This window comes from Mauremys mutica, chromosome 4, assembly GCF_020497125.1.
Source record: "Mauremys mutica isolate MM-2020 ecotype Southern chromosome 4, ASM2049712v1, whole genome shotgun sequence".
Taxonomy (NCBI): Eukaryota; Metazoa; Chordata; order Testudines; family Geoemydidae; genus Mauremys; species Mauremys mutica.
In genome coordinates, this window is record NC_059075.1 from 95,622,064 (window position 1) to 95,641,946 (window position 19,883).

General features: G+C 41.3%; 1 protein-coding gene across 2 annotated transcripts in view; it reads right to left on the reverse strand.

Annotated features, from left to right (window-relative positions):
- Positions 1–10,556, reverse strand: part of TEAD1 (TEA domain transcription factor 1) — a 211,213-nt gene extending 200,657 nt beyond the window's left edge. Inside the window, exons 1-2 of one of the 2 annotated variants that reach the window (XM_045015094.1) lie at positions 10,345–10,556; positions 9,513–9,647 (exon numbers count right to left, since the gene is read on the reverse strand). The gene's annotated coding sequence lies outside the window, so the exon portion shown is untranslated. The remainder of the gene's footprint in view (positions 1–9,512; positions 9,648–10,344) is intronic. The other variant, XM_045015095.1, reaches the window with a different exon arrangement.
- Between the last annotated feature and the right edge of the window lie 9,327 nt (positions 10,557–19,883).

A 19,883-nucleotide genomic window follows, 5' to 3' on the forward strand; every position in this document is an offset into this window, starting at 1 on the left:
TGGTAATCTGTACCTACACACATGCGGCTGTATAATGTCAGAGGGGGTGTTCCTTTGCCTTTGTACACCTTCAACATGCACAGGACTTGCACACAAAAAGAAAACAAAATGCAAGTTGCTTTAAAAAAAAAAAAAAAGCAGTTAAAACAGTTGACAAGAAAAGGCCAAAGTGCGCTCAGTGGCTGGCAGTCATTTTATGGCTGTAGTCCTACAGCAGATTTACTTAGATGACGTCAGTGGCTCCAATCCAGCTTTTTCTTTAGTAGCATTTACCACTTGCCTCTTGAAGCCTCCACTATGCTACAGAGCAGTAGACCATAATCAAAATTCCCTTTGTGAAATAGAGTTTACCTCAGGGCACAGAGGCCTTGCTAGCTGAATTGCAGGCTCTTCACCCCGTGCTGCATGCCCAGAAATAAATAACCTTCAATACTGTACTTTCCTTAATACAGAAGAACCATTAAAAGCAGCCTGCTACCTATTAAAAAAAGGATTATTTAAGTTGTTTCCAAAATATCACAGGCCAGGACATTAGTTAATTTTCCAAACATACCATGAATGATAATAATTCAGTTTCTCTTCGGTCCTTTTCTGTATTGTTTCTAGAGGTTTTGCGAGATTGAGTTATGTGGCATTGTTTTGCTAACAAAAAAGATGACTGACACTGCAACCTAATAAATAGGAACTGGATATGTAAAGATGCATATTTTAAACCCTGCCTTTACAATACGCCCTTTCAAAGGCATATTTTGTAATTGATCAATGGACATGCACTAAACATTCCAAGAAGTGATGAAAGAAATTACTATACATAAATCATAGTAAATTTACAGAATGAAATACATTTTATTTGGAGCTACGGATTTGTTATTGCACAACAAAAACTGTATCCAAGCAAGGGTTGGGGAAACCCACTTAAGTAGATACCAAATTAACTCAAAACTTCCTGGGTTCTAAAATTTAACCACAAAAATCAAACCTTGTAAAGACTTGTCTTACTTGTTTAAAAAATAGAGATGTTACATTTTAATTGTTCCATCAGTCCAACATGGGATATGACAAGATGGGTCAGTGGACTGAAGACTGGATAGCAAGCCTTTCATCTGTAAGCACTCAGATACAAAGGGTGATTCACAAGGGGGATTTGGACATTGCAACACCCAGTGTTGCAATTCCTAACTTTTAGGGGCCCTGCAACCTCACAGAATCCACAGTCCTGAGTTAGGCACCCAGGCTCCCTGTACAATCAATAGGGAGAGCTAGGCACAAATGGGGATTCAGAAAAGCCAGCAAGCTGATTGGGAGCCACCTAAGCTAGCCAGTAAGAAACACTGAAAAGGGGGGGAGGAGGTATCCTAAGCCCTGCCCCCTCAAGGGGAGTTAGGTGCCTATCTCCACTTGGGATTCACAGCCATGAACCTCCTCCTGGAGTTAGGTGCCTAAGCCAGGCCAGCCCTTTCTCAAGAAAAACTGAGGTGATTCACTACCCCCTTATGCCCTGATCGTTAGAATGTGGGAGAGCTGGGTTCAAATCCGCACCCAGGATGTGGGAGAGCTGGGTTCAAATCCTTACTATATCCTATAGATCAGAGGTTAGGGTACTCAGCTGGGAGAGACAGGTTTAGGTCTCTGCTCTAAATTATTTACGAGGGATTTGGACCGAGGTCTTCCACATCCACTGGCCATTTGGTATAAAGGGCAGGGTGTTTCCTAACAACCTTTGAAAATCTGCCCTACATACATCAGCTCAAGTGAGGGATCACTGATCAAATCTATACCAGGTTGGAAGTTCCCAAAAGTTGTTACTATCTGATCAGAAAACATGCCATTTGACCAGACTACCTGAGCTCTTTGGTGGCCCAGTCAAAATGATCTGCTAATTTCCAAACCAGGTTCCAAATAGAGAGTTCATAAATCTCCCAGCACAATTAAACCCCCTTGTTGGCAGCCTCAGCAGAGAGGCCAACGGCAGTGAATTATGCTTTTACTACTAAAGGTGTCCCCATCAAGTTAGTACTCAGGCCACATTGACAGGGATCAGTCAGGGGTTGCTGATTGATCTACACTTGGTCTGTAAATATTGTCCTGCTTCCTGCATTGTCAATCTACCATATTCCCTGAGAACTATTTTAACTTAGAATTGGTTGTACAGTTACATTGTTTTTAAACTGCGATTACAATACAGTGAGCTAGATGGTGTATCCCTTCTCTTTGACCCCTTCTAGTCACTGAAGGGCAGAATCAGTGACTTGGTTAAATGTAGGGTGTAAGTTCCTCTGGGCAAGAACCTGATCCTCTTACTGCTCAGTAACACGTCATGAGCACCAAAGGCACTATAAACAAAGTAATGGATGCTTAGAAATAATCAGTATTCAAAAAGAAATGTTGCAATCGGGACTGGCAAAAGAGAAAAAGCATGGAAAGCATGAAAGTGACTGGAGAAGAGAACTGTGGTGGGCACAGAGGAAATAGCAAGGGAGTGGTGAGACTGACAGCACAGGAAAAATGGCATCCCAAGGAGAGGGTGCCTAATAAAGAGTAGCCCAAGAGCAAAGAACTGTATGTAGAGAGAGAGAAGAGGAGCCAAGAAACAGAAGATAGAGACACGGTGCCCTTTAAGCAAAAAGAGAGCTGAAGCCATAGAGGCAGAAGCAGGAGAGGAATGTGTGACAAGGTCAGAAGCAATGCAGAAAGATCCAACCCTGAGGACATCCATCCAGCTTTGAATGGATGACTCTGTTAGAACTGTTATTTTCCTGCTACAAGAGGCAATCTGATTAGAAAAAACTGGGAATGAAGGAGTTTCCAGAGAGCCTTGTAGAAAGTTTCCAGTCTATCTTGAAAGCAATATTCAAAAGATCTAGTCAGCCCCTTGATATTAAACAAATTTTGCCAGGTTGATTTGTTTTAAGAATAAAGATGGATACAGGGATGTGGAAAATGAAATTATTTTCAGACGTTTATATAATACTTTAAAACTGCAAGTTAGTTGCAGGACACAGCTGTTTTTTTTTAAAAAGGGAATTGTTCATAATAAAAGAAAAACATATTTCCTTTCCTTCGTTACTAAATGCAAACTTACAAATGCTAATTTTTTTAACTGGGGGCACACTCTACATGCTCCTGTATTTGTCAGACCTGCGTGAATTTACTTCCTATTTTCTTTTAGTCTGCCCTGACATTTTCTCATGTCAAGACTGAACCAGCATTCCCAAATTATAATCTCATGACTGAAAGCAAGGACAACAATGTAAAGAATGTACTGGCTAATTCCAAAAACAAGCACTATTGTTCAACAGCATCACTGAGATGAAGAGATTCCACCAAGGGAATAATTGCAATGCCTATAATGTTAAGGAATAATCTGGCACCAAAAATACCCAAAGCCCATAGTGGTTGGTGATTCAAACATGAAGCATATCAAAACGCTATTGATAAGCTAAATTAAAGATAGCTTATCTGAAGCATATACTAGCCATATGGTGCCACAACTTCTGTTGCCTGTTGCTGGCATAACAATAGGCTACTGCAGATTTAGACTGGAAGCACTATTTGACAAACTGTCAACAGCATTTTTTTAAGAGCTCTAGGGCAATGGCTTGCTCCTCTATTTGCATTTTTTTTAAACAGGTGAACAAAGAGTAAACCAGATGTCAACTTTAGAAATCCACGTTGTCTGGTTTGGGAGATTTAACAGAGGCAGACATACTGCTACAGCTCAAATCTAGACAATGAGCTTTTCTAAAAAACACTCTTGCCTAGGGGAGTGGCTATTTAAAACACTTGGCTTCTTTTCTTTCAGCACTATGGAAGTGAATTCTGCTCTTAAGTGCCAGCTCAAATGAAGTCATTTTTGTTTCACTGGGGTTTTCTTTGCATTTTAGCAATGTAGCATGTATTGTAGTAAAAAGAGTAAAACGTGATTTTTTTTTCAGACTTGCCTTTCCCTTTTTAAGCTTGAAACTTGATAAACAGACAAACCCTAATGCTTTGGTACTTACAAAACAAACAAGCAAAAAACGCATGTGAAAGGATCATTCAAGTTTAAGTTAAATGTAAGTTATTTTCCCCTCATTTAAGAGCTTTTAAAGACATTTGAAAGAACTGGAATTGTTACAACCCTGTCAAATGCCATAGAGGCAAGGTGTGAATAGTGATAGATAAGGATGATTTACAGTGGAGCCATTATAAGCTACAGATTCGCATCTGGTTTACACTGAAGAATCATGAGGATCTCTTACTCTTCTTTTTTTTTAATGCTGCAGTTATATTTCTTACTTCTGCATTGTTTCAGAAAGTGTCTTTTTAACAATATGGTTATTCACTTACTTCATTTATCATTTCAAGAACTGTGACAAAATCAAAAAAATGCTGTTTACCAATATGAGGTAGAACAACCTATGGTACCCAATTATGAAAAGGCGTTTTGAGTTATGTTTGTATGTGTGTGAATGAGATAATGAGATACACAGAGAACTATCTGTTCTAATAATCTTATTTACTTTGGTAGTCAGTTATAGGAATACATGTATTTATTTACTCATACCCAGCTAAGTATATAGCATTTTTAGATTATCTTTTCAAGTTGTTCTTGAACATTCCAGTTTTTAAAAAATCTCCTTTCATGTTAAGTTGCGATTGCACTTGAACTCCTTCCAAAAGCCAGAGCTGTACTGAATTATGATAATTAGAAAGCTGTGCGCATAAAAGGCAGCACAGTTGATGCACTTAAAAAAGTTCATGCCAGAGAATATAAGTTCAATATGTTCTCACATAATTAACATTTCCCATCATTAGCAGCAGTTTTCAGTTTATGTATCTGTAAAAACAACAGCATTCGTCATTGTTTTAGATTCTCGGTCAATAGCATTTTAATCATTTTACACAAGATCCTGAACTTTTTCCCCCCCAAATACACGGAGGTTCCAAATTCTATCTTTTGAAACCAGGGATGTGCTAGCAAACAAACTTTCATTTTGTGTTTATATGCTTCTGCTACAACATACAGTACACCTCAGACTAAAATGTCTAATGAAGACCTAATAAGAGCTAGAAATCTAAGAAAGCCACTTGGACCCATACAACGGGATGTAGAAGTGAGAATCACGTTGCTCCAGTAAATGAAGACTAAAATACAAAGAACAAGGAGTTGTAGACCTTTTATTGGACTAGCTCCAAAATAAAATGGGCTGCCTTTGGGGAACCATCATATAATTTGGAGGGGCAGAGAAGGAAGATCTGCTTCTCCGCAATGATTATGGAAGTTTCCCTGAACATTTCAAACTTTAAATGGATTTTCATATTGATCTTAATGAGTCTACAAAAATGCATGCAACAAATAAATGCATATAGTACAAGATTCGTGGTTCAGTATCTGTGAGGCATACATACTCTCCCTGTGTAAGATATCTAGTCAAATAAGTTTTTATGGATCAGCCTGTGGCAAAGGCTTGTAAACAAACAGACAGTTCTGCTTCACAAAGATGACATGGTGGCCTTTTGTCTTTGACAATATATGTTTTTTAAAGTTGCCTAACCTGTTTTACACAAAAGGTGAAATCCTGGCTCTCCTGAAGTCAGTGGCAAATCTCCCATTTGACTTCAGTGGGATCAGGATTTCACACAAAGACCTATACACATCAGAAGAATTAAATCAGCAGAGTTCTGTCTATACTTCTAAGTGATTAATTTGGGTGTTGGAATTTGGAACTGCTGTTTCAGTGCACTGAAGTAGGTGCTTTTTATGTTTTGGAAATAAGCAATCATAAAATCCAAACACAAAATTATGCAAGGAAATAATATTCCATCCTCGTTCCACATACAGAAGTCAAAGGGAGTTTTGTGCAAAAACTGAAGTAAGGGATAAAGCCCTAAGTGGGCGATTTATTACAGATTTTTTACTTTCCAAAACATGTCATTAGTTGTGGCCTAGAATCAGTTGGCTTTACAAGAAATAATGTAATTGATTCATTCAGGTGGCACAGGCTATATCATTTAAATAGTACAGTATTTGTGTAGGCTGCAACAGAACCTCTAATAGCACTCTGCAGCTTCCCCTTAGCCAGCTGATTGACTTCTCAAGTCTGGCACTCTACTAAAAGTTTTTCAAGCATAACTAAGCTTTACAATAGTAAATGATTGTAGTTTAGCAATATACAACCTTCATACTCAAGGCAACTAATAATAATTTCCTTGCAAATTACTGCAAAGTGACAAAATGGCAATTAAATCCCAAACCCTGTATATTTAGATCCACAAATGAGTTATTATTTACTCGTATAAATAAAGGCCCCTTGCAAGGTTGGTGATTTCAGTGGTATGTTTGGCGGGCCAAACCATACTCTCAGTTACATGAGTGTAACCCATATAGATCTAATGAAGTTGGTGGAGTTACTATGAATTTACATCACTGTAAAAAAGTCAAACTTTGCCTAGAATCTGTATTTGCTGTCAAAACAGTACTGACAGAACTGATTTGACTAACTGTGACTAGAAAAAAGAACAGGAGTACTTGTGGCACCTTAGAGACTAACAAATGTATTTCAGCATAAGCTTTCGTGGGCTACAGCTCACCTTATGCTGAAATAAATTTGTTAGTCTCTAAGGTGCCACAAGTTCTCCTGTTCTTTTTGCAGATACAGACTAACACAGCTGCTACTCTGAAACCTGTGACTAGAAATGCATCCTGCACATTTTATAACTAGGTTATGAAATGAGGGTATCACACTTAAGTCACTGCTGATTAATAAAGATGTAAAAACATAACTATTACTTTTTGATTTTCCATTTAGACATCAAATATCATACTACACCAATGTACATAAAGCATATGCTGTAAATAACTTAGCATTTGATACTTGCGTGAGTCGTCCCATTGACTTTAACATGAGAGAGGGCCTGAGTGATTGTACAAACCTTTAAATTCTAAAATAATAGAATAGCTTTCAAAAAATGTCTGTGTTCTATCATCTTATATATAATATTAGACATAAAATAAGAATGTCAAGAAGAAGGCTGGAGTAAAAAATGGTGTGTGTGTGTATGTATGTATATATATATATATATATATATACATACACACACACACACACACCATTTTTTACTCCATATATATATATATAAAAATGGTGTGTGTGTGTACCTTTATATATATATAAAGGTAAATTCAGTTCTAATTTTTGAAGGACACAAATTTTAAGGCAACACTCTCTCCATAAACAAATACTCTGAAAACTGCATAAAGAAACTTAATATTTTTTAAATTATCCCATGTAATAAAAAAAAAAGTTATTTCTACTGAAATTAATCTGACTGCACAGTCATCTTGATATTTGGGTTTATTAATGACAATTATACTATATTACAAAAAATGAAGTTATTTTTAACCTTCATCTTTTCATTAAGTAAAAGATGTCTCTCTTACACTTGTGCTTCTCTGAAGCATTAAGGGTCTATAATGAACTATTTTTAATGTACTGAGTCTTGAGGGACACTTTACAGTTTTGCTATAATCATTGCTTTAAAAAAGAAATCTAGGGTTCTTTCTTCCTCTAAGTATAACTTAATTGAGTTTGACTTTTTTCAGTCAAAGACCACCAAAGCCTATGAACCCACTCTAAGAGAGAGAGAGAAACAAGTTGCAAATTATACCATACATGTTGCACACAAACACACACCACAATACAAACAAGCTCAACTGGAAATTCACTGAGGGCCCAGTTCCCACCTATGTTTAGATTGTTCCTTTCCACTCTAACTTAAACCTCATTAAGCATATGCTGTCCTTACTAAGGCTCACATGAAATCAAAATTTCTCTCTGCTTTACGCCTTGTGTACATTCTATTTTAGCCACATTCTGCACTCTGACAGAGAAAGAAGTGTGCATAATGTCAAGCCATATTCCAAATCTGAAGTGATGTTGTGGTTTGCTTTTTGTGATGTGAAAATATAAATATTTCAGCTAAATAGACCATTTGAAATTGTCGTTCAAAATATATTTTGTGTGCGTTTAATAATAAAGTACTACTATAAAGAAAAACTATGAAGTACAACACTTACAACCAAAATATCTTTGTTTGATCAGCTGATATAAACAGCATCAGATAAAACACATAACTACCCCTAATGCGATAAAAAATACATTAGGACCTCACTCAAAATCAGTACAGTAGGTAAATATACATTTAATGAGCAATAATTAAAAATAAACATATCTGATAAAAATTTTGGAAGTTTCAACAAAATTCTTTCAAAAGGGAAACATTCTTTAAGCAGTTAGCAATTAAAAATGTGCCCCCCATACACAAAATCTCTAATTTCACTTTTCAAAGAATGTTTACTGGATTAATAATTCTCGCATTTCTATTTGAAATCCATATATATCCTCCTCTAAAAATAAAGTAATTTAATCCTGGTCTCTGAATCATTTTTAATAGTTTTAGTGTGTACCATCAGCACAGTCTAATGCTCCTGTAATGGTATTCCCCAACTATTTATAGAGATGGCAATATACTATATACTACAGACAGGCATTCCAAATTTAGGATTATATGAAAAATCCTGGATTTGGGATTAAATCCCACAGCAATTATAATTACTAACTGTGTTATATTGCATTGTATATAATACTCCATGCTGCTTAGCTGAATTTTTCCAAAAGATGCATTCAAGTTCATAGATTTACATACCAAGATGGACTGCGTAATATCAGAACTTTTGGTTAAAGAATAGTGTTTTAAAATTATATAGCTGCTATCTGTGACAATCCAGATACAGGAAGCATGTATCACTATAAAAGCTACTAATAAGCAACACTGTTTCCAAACTTTATCAATATAGAGGGAAAGGTATTTATTCTTTCTAGACAGGAATACAGCTGTATAGCTACTTTTTTTCAGGAGCTGTACCATCTCAGCTTGGATTTCATATCTATAACATTTTACACCAGAAAAATGTCAGTGACTTCTGACATGCTTCCTGGCTCTTACTTTGTTAGATGGTGTTCTGTAAGAAAGTTTTAAAAAATTGAGAACCATTTATATTCAGAAAATATAAAACACAACTGCTCCCTAATATTCCAGCACTTACTGAGGTCACTTTTCAGTTCTTCAAATCAAAGGCAGGCACTTGTTTCTAATAAGTTAACAACTCTCCTGAGAAACAGGGGTGGCTGGTATTTCATTGTTTCATAAATATTTTTATACAGTAACTCCATTCAATTTAAAACAGATTTCAAGAGAGGAGAGGGGGGGAATCATGAATGGGATTAACAGAGGTAGGAGCTTTAACTTTTCTGATGGATGAATACAGATCTCTTTCTCATTTTTTTTGTTTTATTTTAATTTTGTAACAAAGGCTGTAATATAACTTTTCCCCTCCCCCTTAAAAGTGTACTTCCTTTGCAAATTTTACTTCTGCGAACAAAGGCTGCCTTTGGATCAGCACCGTGGGCATCTGTAGAACAGATCTCTTTAAAAGGTTAAGGATAAATAAATAACCCTATGGGTCCTACCGAAAGGAAGTTTTCCAGGGACAATCTCTTCGGTTTTGTTGTAACTGCGACTTTGTCTTTTTTGGATACAATATTTCTGCTGACTCCCGAAAATTTTCCACTTGAATGTGCAATTAACCAGCAGCAGCAGCAGCTCTGGAGAAGGAGAAGAAGCAGCAAAAAGGAACATTCCTTCTTTCATCTTTTAGAGGAAAAGAAAAGGGGGGAAGGAAAACAAAACTCGAGGCACGAAACCCAAGAGCTCTCTCGAGTCAGAGCGAGTCACTTTTGCAGAGCACAACGCTGGGAGAGTTTGGATTATTATGAGGATTTTATTTTGCAAGCCCCGGGCCGCTCCTAACTTCTTCCTTCTTCATGAAAAATGTGAAAAATGTCAAAGATTTGTGTGTGTGTGTATGTGTGTGTGAGTGTGTGAGCGAGCGCCAGGCTGCAAAGCAGTGACTCAGGCAACTAAGTGAAAGCAGCAGCAAGGAGCAGAGAGGGAGAGAGAGAGAGAGAGAGAGAGAGGAACAGGAGCAGAGGAGCAGCCGCCTGTTGCAGCTCTGGCTACAACCCCAAAGCAGCAAAAACTCCATTGGAAACAACTTCTTCCCCCCCCCCTTCCCCAAGTCCCTTTCCTTACCCTCCTCCCCAGATCACCTGCAGGGATTGGAGGTGGGGGTTAGGAGGAGAAAGAGGGGGGCCATAGCTGCCTATGTAGCTCTCCAAGCAAATAAAAGAGGAGACCCCCCCCCTCCCAGCCACACAAAGCAAAGGGAGAGAGATGAGCATAGCAGCAGCTCCCTCCGAGCAGCAGCGACCACATACTCGCACATACACACACAAAACTTACCTCCACTCCACTCCCCACCTTTGCAACCACCACCAGCTCTTTGCAATGCAATTGCAAACTTCTTCCAGCTCCCCCTGGGCTTGGGTTGCTATTTATAGCCCCGTGTTTATTTTTAATCTGCAGTTTCTCTATTTATATCTAGGCTATAGCGGGCTGTTTGCAGGATTATTGAATCCCTTCAAGTGATTAGTTACTGCCCAAGCCGGTGGTGGGGCGGGTTGGGCTTTCGAATGGGCTTGTGCGGCGCGAGCGATGCTAAGAATGTTCGGAATGAGAGAGGAATGAAATGAACGCGAGGAGCGGACTCGCTACAGGGAGGTGGAGTCTGGGCCCGCATCATGCAGGGGATGCAGGGGGGAGGAGCCAGGGAGCAGCTGGTGACCTCATAGGAAAGTCCAGGAGGGGAGGGGGGTTCAGGAGGGAGGAGCCATGGGGAGGGGAGAGATCACATGGGGAGGGGACTGATGGGGAGTCACAGGGAAAACCACCTGAGCAGTAGCAGCCGCCGCCTGAGGAGCGGACACTCTGCAATGGGATAGCGCACACATGCCAAGGCATTTGCAGCCACCCTCAAGAGCTCGGGGCTATGCACTGAGCAGCACAGAGCTGGAGCTGGTTTGCAGGGCGGACGACTGCTCCTAAAGGGGGATCATTGCTGCCTGGATTGGCTTTGGGAGAGTCCAGGCACTTTGAGTTTTAAGAAGAGTCCCTGCAAACTTTCTCTGGTTGTTTGTGCAGGGTTGCATCCCTTCAGTTTTGCTTGCAGCAGAGATCAGATAGGTACCAAGTGAAATCAGGACCTGAAAAAGTTTGCGGGAAGATCCCTTTCAAATCGACACCCAGATGAATGAATTCAAAGTTACAGGGCAAAACTCAGCCCATCGTTTTGGGCATTGCTGGAGTTTGAGGACAAAACCACTGTTTTTTTTCTTTTTCAGACTTCGTCTAAAATAATAAAATTGTCCCAGTTTCTGGTTTCATTACAGAAGTTTTGCACAGCTTTAGTTTTGAGGCCAAATGCTATGACTGTCTTTATCTTTTCCATAATAATGCAATGCATTCCTCCAAAATGCATTCCCTGGAGCATTATTATAATATATATCTTTCTTTGTTAACAATTTGAGTTCCTTATGGAAATAGTTGCTGAGTGCAGGCAAAACTGTTGTGCTTGTGAAAACTTGTATATGCATAAATAAAATGGGTAACTGGATGCATCAGTGACTGTGAAAGAAATTGCTTCTTTTACATGTGCAAATACCATGTATATCCACCTTTGAAACTGCTCAGCAGGGCTTTTTGAGAATAGCCAAGATGAGTAAGAAAAATTGCATTAGGACATCAGAAACATTGCAGTGTGGCGTCATTGTGCAGCACCAACATGTTCACATCACCGTACAACATCTTGGTGTGCTGGTCTGCTGGTGGGTGGAGTTCACTTTCTAAATTCCATCTGTTATATTTTAACAATCTGTATGCAGCTGCCCTGTAAAATTCAGAATGGATGACGAGTTGTTTCTCTCTATATACACACAATGTGTAGGGTGACCAGATGTCCTGATTTTATAGGGACAGTCCTGATTTTTGGGTCTTTTTCTTATATAGGCTCCTATTACCCCCCACCCCCACCCCGTCCCGATTTTTCACATTTGCTGTCTGGTAACCCTAACAATGTGTCTTTTTTCCCCCTTTAAATCATTCTATATTCCTAACAATGACACTCCAAGAGAGCCAGGCTGTTGTGACCGGCACTGTTTTAACCACCATTTGCTCATGACTGAACCAGGGACTTCCAGAGCTAAAAGCATGAGGCACTATCGCTTGAGCTGAAGAGCCAGGCTCTCAGGGCGAGAGCTGTAACTGATTCACATCCTCTGTAGATCAGGCAGAAAGGGGGATGCAGAGCAACTATTGACATGTGGGTTACATTGGCAATACCAGCTCTAACCTATTAGAACTCCACTGAAAATCAGTCTTGTAACTACTAGTAAAATCCCAAGCAGAGCTGATTGGACATTTCTGAACTTTTCGAGATATTGGCAAAAAATGGGGAGCGGGAGGAAATTGCACAGTTTGGAGGGGGGTGTTCTATTTTTAACCAACTCCACAGATGGCTGGAAATTTTCACTAAAAAAAAAGAAAAAAAATAAAATTATGTTGAAGTTTTCCTTTCCCCCCCATTTTCAATCAGTTCTATCATCAAGTTGCTTGGCTGGTTAGGCCCAGATCCACAAAAGTAGTTAGGCATTTAACTTCTATTGATTTTAGAAGCCTAAATACCTTTGTGCATCAGAGCCTTAGTACCTATACAAATTTAATGATTCGTAAGTGCAGTGTGACTAAGCTAAAAGCCTCTTTCCAGGACCTAAGTTTATTTTACTAGCTGTGTCCTGAAGCCTGAGTTAGTCAGAGTGGAGTGCTAACTCCTAACATACATATGAAAATGTGCTACCCTTTCTCCCCTAACAAACCTGACTCATGAGTTGTTTACTGACTGTTACCTAGTTATAGAAATTACCTCAAACCTGAGATGAAACAATTGCTTCCTCCATGTCCACTGGATTACCATGGATACTTCTCAGACATATGGCACCAGTTCAGACAGGTGTGACATTTTTCTCAAATCGAGGCGCTTACAGATAAAACTCCTAATGTACTGCTCATGGTGCTTCTCCATGTCCAAGGCCCCAGAAGAGCATTGCAGGTACATATGGAAGGGAGATGGAGAGGATTTGGCTCACGGATTATCAGAGCTTGAAAACTCTACGCACCTATAGAAGCTCTCCTGTTTGAGTGCAATCTGCTTCTGCAGCATCTAAGCTCTGTTCGGGGGTGGGTATGAGGCAGGGGGGTAGTTTCTTACCCTTATGGTTGTGTAGATAACTACCAAATATAGACCAATTCACTGTCATTTGCCTGACCCTACAGACAGACCACCCCAAAGCCTCAGCTGTAAGTGGTTGTGGGGGGGGGGGGGGGGGGGGAAAACACACAAAAAATGTTGCAGAATTTCCTTTCTAATTTTCTTTGAAATTTTGAACTTTTCAACATTTCCCAGCCAGCTCTACTAATAAACACTTATATAGTATGGCACATCTTCTGTGCAGTTTAGGCCAGATTTTTAAAGGTATTCTGGCCCCGAAGATGCAGATAGGCAACTTGTGGAATTTTCAAAGCACGTAAGCTTTCAATGGGAGTTAGGCACTTTTGAAAATCCCACTAGGCACATAGCTGCATATTTAGGTGCCTAAATACCTTTAAAAATCTGGCCCTTTATTCCATGCCATTTTAGAGTCTCATCTTGGAATCTGGCATGTTGACTGAGTGGCCAGTTTTGAAGCTTTTCTTGTCCTGCTCTAGCCTTCCCCATCTTTCAACCTCCCATGCTCTGATACACGAGGTCCTCAAATCCTTCAAATGAAATTAATAGGTGGCAGGTTTAATATAAATAAGAAGTACTTTTTTGCACAACATGCAATTAACCTGTGGAACTCATTGCCATGAGATTTTGTGATCACCAAAGTATAACTGGGTTAAAAAAATAATTAGATATTGTCCGAAATAGATTGTGGTCCGTTAAGCTTGGTATTGAGTGAGGAAAACCAGGCAGGACCAGAATAACAGTGAAAAGCCAAGTGGCTGCGTTTATTTGGGGGATAATTACAACTTGGGCCGGGGGAGCAGGCAACTTTGGCTGGGATGGTATCACACCCCAAAACACAGTAATAATACACTTTATACTGCTCACCACACCACACCAAATAGGCAGACACGCCAATCTTACAAGACAGGAATCGGGTTCGTCAGGGCAGAACAGAACAGAGACCCACGGGCCACTGCCTCAGCCACCCTTGCTTTCACACTAAGGGTAGCCCAGAGTGTGGTGCGGCTGCAGCTGGGCAGATTCCACTCACTCAGACCGCGGGGACGGGAACCCCTTGGTCTGCTAATCTCCAGGTGGAGACAGCTCCCAGATTCATTCACTCCGGACAAAGACAGAGCAGTGATTCACACACATAAAACAGTTTGCAATTAACAATTCACTAACAACTAGAACAATTATACAAGCTAGCTAAGCAATTGTGCAATTCTGAGCTCATTAATACAATCCTGACATCCTGAGTAGATACTTGGTACTGAGTTAGGGAGGGGAAAAATAAGAGGCTAGATAAGCTAACTGTCAGACATCAAAAAGCAAATACCGCACTCCAGGCGCAGCTGGCCAGCAGAACAGACACCGGAAGCATGGACAGGGATCGGGTCCAAACGACAACGAATCCAAATGATACGACACGAGCGCGCTTTACCGGGAGGAGACCCTGGCCGAAAGGTTCATCAGGTCCTTCAGCTAACACGCGGATGCTCCACACAAATTTTGGGGGGAAACCTAGTTTTATTAAGAGGTCTCACTCCCTCGTGTCGGTATCTGATTGGCTCCCTGGTCCCTCCTCCCTCCAGGCTTCAAGCTGTTGCCACCCCACGTTAGCAGGATTTGCACACGGCACACTGGAGTTGACAAGTAAACAAGCTTGACCCTTAGATGACTGGGTCCAAAAAGAGCGGGAAAGTGAGTCGCTGGGCAGGATTAACCTGACCTCCAGACGACCGGCCCCAAAAAAACAGGTTGCCGGGCAGAATCAGGCCTTCACACACAGAACTAGCCTGACCTTTAGATGGCCCAGCAGGAGAGAAAAAACAACAGGAGAACATACACAGCCGGTGTTGCTGGGCAGGATTGAGTCTCTGCCCTCTCCTATATACAAGAACCTAGTCCAAGATGGAGGCAGTCCTGTCCTTTTAACAGGACAAGATGGCCGTGGACCGACAATTGGCCATTCAAAGCCATAACTTCATATCGGATTGCGACAGATATGTTCACAGAGGATAGGTCCATCAATGGCTATTAGCCAAGATGGTCAGGGATGCAATGCCATGCTTGGGATGACCCTAAATCTCTGACTGCCTGAAGCCAGGAGGATAACGGGGTGAATCTCTCTAAAATTTCCTTTTTCTATACACTCCCCCTGAAGCTCTGGTACTGGTCACTTTTGGAGACAAGATATTGGTTGAGATGAACCATTGGTCTGACCCAGTATGGAAGCTCTTACGTTGCTCCTTCTCCCAGCAGAATCACTTATGGAAGATGGGATAGGATTTGATCTTTAGGTGTTAATGATCACGATGAGCCAAATCCAGCCAAGTCCCTACTTGGTCACTACTCCATTGACTAGGCCTTATTGGCCAAGTAAGGACTGCTGGATTTAGCCCTTTATTTGTAAGCACAGAGACACTTTGCATAGGATTCTAACACACTATTTCTCTTTACGTCAGCATGAGAAATACACATAGTACACATCATATAGAAAATAACAAACACCCTGAATGCAAAGCCCCTCACTCTAGCTTAGCCTTCCTTTGGGGGTCATTGGAGGACCATCTGTGATCAGGTAGGCAGAGTTCCCCCTACCTCATTAAGCTCCTTCACCAACTTCCCTCATCTTGAGTTGGTAAAAATGGCTGAAAATCCCATAGAGATCCACTCTTAACCTTTATAACCTTCTTGTCCCTCTCTCAGGTAACTCTTGGATCTGCCTTCCTAGATGACTTCATTGTCAGCAGGGCTGGCTCTAGGCACCAGCAAAACATGCAGGTGCTTAGGGCGGCACATTTCCAGGGGGTGGCATTTTGGCCATCCCTTTTTTTTTTAACTCACTTCCTCCCCTCTCACAACCCTGCAGAAGCGGAGCCACAGAGCAGCTGGGGATGCAGCAGGGAAGCTGAGAACCCACGGGACCCTGGGAGCTGTAGTTCCTCGCCTAGCTCCCTGCCTATAGAGCCAGCCCTGGAGCAGGGAAAGAACTACATTTCCCAGCAATCCCTTGGCAGCTATCAACAGGAAAGGGAGGAGTAGGGAGTGAGGTGGCTGAGCCATGCTGCGAGTCGAAAGGGGTGGCACTGTGAATGGGGAATAAGTGTGCCCAAGGAGTAGAAGGCTTTGCCCCAGATATCCCCTTCAGAAGACTTCCCCAGACTGCATTAGGGATACTGGTGTGACCTCACCTTGCAGCCCACAAAGAAGGAATTGAGTGGACTAAATGGACAGTGCCCCTCTCTATCTGAAGCCTAGCAAGGGAGGTACGTGGATCCCACTAGAATTTAAAATGAAAAGTATGGGAGGGGAGGCTCTGCTAGGGGACTTCGGCAGCTTTAGATACATTACCAGGCATGTAGGAGGATTTCCACTTCTGAGCCATGGAAGCAGAAATTGACTTTTCCTTTCCAGATTTATCTAATATTCAGAAAGGGAATCTAGCACCTGCTTTCCAGATTTGAACACTCTCAAAATTCAGGAGTGCTCAAGCTCAATTTGGGCAGCTGTTACTTCATTTCTCCCAAATCAAATATACTGATCCACTGTAACTTGCTGTAGAAAAAGTAGGATAAGAAATGAAGAAGCAAGAAATGCTTCCCAGTGGTTTTTAGCACTGGAATTGCTATTTTCAACAGCTATTGCCCTTTTTATTTTTATTTTTTTTAAGTTTTATTTGTTTAAAAGGAAGACAGTAATATTGCATTGGCAAATTCCCCATAGAAACAAAGAGTGGAACAAAAGAATAACAAAGGCACCTCAACTTTTCCTCATTTATGTAGGACAGTCTTATAATATGCATCCAGATACCCTCAATCACACAAGCTGAAAATTGTTCCACTTTACTGCAGTTCTGTAACAAAAAGGGAACCAATCCTGTCTGTGTTCTGTGCACATCCAAAATTCCTGCTGAATGACCCGTCCTGGGAGCAAGTTACCAGTGACCTAGGGCTGGGACAGCAGGAGGGTGCAGATTGCGGGGGAGAGCCCAGGGCTGGGGCAGCAGGGGAGTGCGGGTGGGGGGGAGGGCACTGGTCGGGGGGAAAGGAGGAAGCCCAGCGCTGGGGCAGCAGGGGAGTGCGGAGGATAGCCCAGAGCTGGGGTGGGGGGCAGCCAAAAATTTTTTTGCTTGAGGCGGCAAAAAACCTAGAGCCGGCCCTGATTGCCAGGCAACTTCTCAGACAAACCAATTCTCCTGTGGAGATCCAGTCTAATGTCTCGGATGTTTGCATGTGAACAGAAGATCATCCTTGGCTAACAACCCTTTATTGTCAGTCCTGTATCACTTCAACTTGGAACTTCAGTCCAACATGGAGGCAAAGAGACCACAGAAAAGACAACTAACCCCCATATTCAAAATGGAGTTTGCAGTCTGATAAAGATACATACTGAGAGGTCATAACCTCACATGGAATTCATAATTAAACAGACAGATTCCCAAATCATCACACCATGAGGCTGAATGTCAGTCTTGGGGTTCTGATTGTTAGTATTGGGTTAATCCTACTTGGAAGGTGGAGCAGGCAGGGTCCGAATGATGTCCTAATCTACTTGTATTACAGGAGACTGTGAGTAAGAGAATAATTCTCTTCCAGAGAAGTCTGGCACTCAGTAGAGTCCTATTGTTAGCCCCCACTGAGGATAGAATTGCTAGCATTGAGTTTGGCACTGCAGATGGGAACTGTTTACCCACCTCACCCAGTATTTCTTTATGTTGGTCTATCCTACTCATCCCATCATCTGGTGTTCTCTCTATTCAGTGGGCACAGACAGTCGCCCTGAGTAAGGTTACTTCACTAGAATGACAATTTCCACCCCCATTCCTACACCCAGGGAACATCCAAAGTGACCTCAGCAGTTGGATCTGTTATCTGGAAACACTTCCAGGTGAGCGCACATCTGGCCAAATCATCCCTGCAGGTGAGTTCTGCAGAGAGAGAAAGAAAAAAGTTTAGTTGTTCAAAACAGGTAATCATTTCTGCTTATGCCTTTTTTTCAAATGTTCAACGTGAAATGTGAAAAAAAACCTGTTCCTGGTTTATGAATTGCGGGGTGACATTTTTCATGCTGTTTGATTAGCATACCACAGAGGTAACGCAGGCAGCTTTTTTACCATCTGTGTCTGGCTAAGAAGATGCAACCTTTCCTTGCCAGTGTGGACCTTGTCATTATAAAAGAGAGGGGGTGGCTGGCAGGGGGGGGTCTTTAGAACTTGCTTCCCCAGATTTGGTGACCTTCAGGGAACACAGCAAAAGCCATCTGTTGGAGGGAGCAGCGGGCTTGCTTCCCACAATGATGGACTGAGGAGGAGCTTTTTTGTAGGTGGCTCACTGGCAGAATTCCTTTTTGAATGGTTTTGTTAATGCTGATAGGATTTTGTTGTAGTACTTGTTATATGTTAAGGCCCCTAGGGCTTTGTACAGGGTATCATATTATTATTATTTAAATTGACAGAAATAATTAAATGTTCTAACCAGACAGCTTTACCCCTGCCCAATTTCAAAGGCCTGTGGCAAATAATGGAGGTGTTACACCTTTTCAGAAAAAGGTTGCAAGAATCGGAAAGTGTTAGGTACCCTAAGTAGAGATGTCACAACCAGCTCCCTCTTTACTGAACCAAATTCTGCACTCGCAATTGACTTCAGAGCGATCACCTGGGGTATAAAGTAGTGCAGAATTTGGGCCTATTTGTTTATACCCTACTTAGTTTGGATGCGTGCATGCAGTGTAATAAGAGTGTGACACAGAAATGCTGGTAAAGGATTAAACTTTATTTCCAGCTGCTACTTATCTGACCCAGGTCAGGATTCCAAAGGTTAATTCTCCTATCACAAGGCTGAGGTCAGTATATATTGACTATAATGGTTCCTGTTACACCCAGCTCCCATAAAGTCACATGCTGATGGCAGAACTCACCCAGGTACTGGGAAAGGCTACTGACCCATGGAAGTCAGCATCAGTGGAGACAAGTATTCTGTGTTCTGCAGAACCAGTTGACTGGAAAGTAAAAACCAAAGAAGGAAAGATTTTTAATCCTGTTCCATGCAGAGGTCAAAGTTACATTAGACATCTAGATACACACACAAAAACCTTACTGTGTATATGAAATTATATCAAACACATAACAGAGGCAGACAGAACAAATTGAACACTGGAGGCCTAGCTAGAATATGATCTGTATTATTTTGCTCTTACTTATAGCATTCTCCATTCATAGCACAGCACAGGTGCAACCACACACAGTAAATAACGTTGGGAAAAACCAGAAGTAAGAAGGAGACATCAACAGGAAAGTGAAAAGTCAGGGAAGATATGTACTCTCATCACCCCTTTCCCTTAAAAGACTCAGACAATGACGTCTACTAACCAGTAGCAAGGCTCTGCTGGCCATCACTTTTCAGAGGATGTTAGTTGAAGTTTGTAGTATTGTACACTAATTTGTTCCAGGCACCTGAAAAGTTTAGGTTCTGACCCTGTGAGGTGTTGAGCTTTCATGAGGTGCACAACACCTGGCAGGATCTTTAAAGGAATACACTGCCATTGCTTAATAACCCAGATTTCACAGATAGTTCTGATCTGATCTGTGTTGTGAAAGGAAGTTTGTGGGGGAAAAAATCAATGCGTAAAAGATTCTGGAGACACTGTGGGCAGGGCTGGCTCCAGGCACCAGCAA